Here is a 2,917-nt window from a genome sequence, read left to right as displayed (position 1 = left end):
ACTGAAAACTACAAAACATCAATGAAAAACTCAAAGAAGACCTAAATAAATGATACATTGTGCTCCTAAAGTGGAAGACTCACTGTTAAGATGTCTGCGGTAGACAGCTTTTAAAATGGTCCCCAGTGATCCCTGCCTTCTGATATTCATGCCCTTGTGTAATCCTCTCCCCATAAGGGTGGGCTGGACCTAGTCATGCACTTGAAACGAACAGAATAGGCAAAAATGATGAAACGTCACTTCCTCGATTAGGTTGCAAAGAGTCTATGGCTTTTGCCTTGAGCACTCTTTCACTCTCTTGTTCTGAGGAAAGCTAGCTGCCATGTAGTGAGGTGCTTTACAGAGAGGCCCACAAGTCAAGCAACTGAGGGAGGCCTCCAGCCAACAGTCAGCAAAGAACTGAATCTTGCCAACAACCACATGAGTGAGTTTGGAAGCAGAACCTCCCCCAGTTGAGCCTTCAACTCAGCTTTGGCTGACAACTTGATTGCTTGCAACCTTGTGAGAAACCTTGAGACAGAGGCACTGAGCTAAGCTGCACCCAGATTCCTGACGCACAGGATCTGTGAGATAATAAATATTTGATGTTGTAGGCTGCTAAAATTTGGGCTAATTGGTAATGCAGTAATAGATAATACAATGTCGATTCACCCCAAATTGATTAATAGATTCAATGCAACCCTAATCAAAATCCCAGAAAGATTTTTTGTAGAAATTGTCAAGCTGGCTTTAAAATTTACATGATAAAGCAAAGGAACTAGAATAGTCAAAACAATTTTGAGAAAGAAGAGCAAAGTTAGAGAACTCACAGTACCTGATTTCAAGAAGTACTACAAAACTAGAGTAATTAAGATAGTGTAGTATTGGCAAAAGGACAGACCCATAGATCTGGAACAGAGTCCAGACACAGACCCACACATATATGGTCAATTGATCTTTTGGCAAGAATGCAAAGGCATTTCTTTTTTTCTTTTGAGACTGAGTTTCTCTCTTGCTGCCCAGGCTAGAGTGCAATGGTGTAATCTTGGCTCACCCCAACCTCCGCCTCCCGGGTTCAAGTGATTCTCCTGCCTCAGCTTCCCGAGTAGCTGGGACTATAGGCGCCTGCCACTACGCCTGGCTAATTTTTTTTGTATTTTTAGTAGAGACAGGGTTTCACTGTGTTAGCCAGGATGGTCTTGATCTCCTGACCTCGTGATCCACCCGCCTCGGCCTCCCAAAGTGCTGGGATTACAGGCGTGAGCCACCGCGCCTGGCGAACTGCTACTTTTTGAAAGAACATTATTAAGAAAAGGAAGGAAAAAAAATAAACCACCTTGCGAGAAAATATTTGCAAAACATATCTCGGATAAAGGAATTGTAATCAGAATACATATAGAACTCTCAAAAGTCAATAATAATACAAACAACTCAGCCAAAAAAATATGCAAAATATTTAAAGACACTTCACCAAATAAAATATACAAACGGGAAATAAGCGTATGAAAAGATGCTTAATATCCTTAGTCATTAAGGAAATGCATATTAAACCACAGTGAAATACTACTTCATATCTACTAGAACGGCTAAAATATAAAAGATTGACAATATCCAGAGAAATGAAAGTCTACAACCACACAGACTGCTCGTAAATGCTCAAAATAGTTTTATTTGCAATAGTTAAAAACTGGAAATAACCCAATTGTTCATTGTCAGGTGAATGGATAAACAAATTGTGGTATATTGAAACAATGGAACGCAACCTAGATGAGCTTTTGATACATGCAAAGACATAGGTGGGTCTCAAAATAATTATATTGAGTGAAAGAAGCCAGCCCCCCTGGCCCCCCACCAAGAAAAGCATATGCTAGGCCTGGCGCGGTGGCTCAAGCCTGTAATCCCAGCACTTTGGGAGGCCAAGACGGGCGAATCACGAGGTCGGGAGATCGAGACCATCCTGGCTCACACGGTGAAACCCCGTCTCTACTAAAAAATACGAAAAACTAGCCGGGCGAGGTGGCGGGTGCCTGTAGTCCCAGCTACTTGGGAGGCTGAGGCAGGAGAATGGCATGAACCTGGGAGGCGGAGCTTGCAGTGAGCTGAGATCTGGCCACTGCACTCCAGCCCGGGCGACAGAGTGAGACTCCGTCTCAAAAAAAAAAAAAAAAAAAAAAAAAAAAAAAGAAAGAAAAGTATATGCTAGTTGATTCCACTTATATAGAACTCTTGAAAATGTAAACTGTACTGGCAGAAAGATGAGTGGTCACTTGGAAATGGGGGCTGGGAAAGACAGAGGGGAGGGACTAAAGAGGCAAGAGAAAACGTATGGGGATCATTATCTTGATTGTGGTGATAGTTTCATATGTCAAAACTTATCAAATTGTCTTCGTGCAATATGCGTAACATACTGTATGTCAATTCTACCTTAATAAAGCAGTTAACTTTAAAAAATTATTTTATAATTTTCACATTGTATTGAGAATTTTTTTCCCTGGCCCATTTTTACAAGGGAAGATGATATCCATAGTCGTGCTTGACTAGGCACTCACCAATTATCAGAAACAGAAAAACAGGGATTAAAGGATTAAATGATTTTTTTCCTCTTTGAAAATTATGATTCTTTTTACTTGCAGAATTCAGCTTCTTCAATTAATACACTTCAACATTTGGCTGAAATGTGGAGTGTTTTAGTAAAGGCAGGAAGGAAATAAAAGATAAGAAAACATTACATTTAAAATAACTACCATACTGTTTTGTTCATTATCATTGTTGATCTCTTATCTCAGTCTGACCAAAATACTATTAAATATTATTAATGTCGCTACTGTGGAACTTCAAGTCTGGAGCCAAATGATAGAAAAAACGGCGTTCTGTCAGAAAAGAAATGTGACTCTTATTCAGCTCCTGATCCAGCTGTTTTTTTTTTTTTTTTTTTTTT

The sequence above is a fragment of the Rhinopithecus bieti genome, unplaced genomic scaffold (assembly GCF_001698545.2).
Source record: "Rhinopithecus bieti isolate Rb0 unplaced genomic scaffold, ASM169854v2 scaffold_62433, whole genome shotgun sequence".
In the NCBI taxonomy this organism is placed as follows: domain Eukaryota; kingdom Metazoa; phylum Chordata; class Mammalia; order Primates; family Cercopithecidae; genus Rhinopithecus; species Rhinopithecus bieti.
The sequence above is the reverse complement of the archived record's forward strand: the minus strand, read 5'-3'. Positions refer to the sequence as shown.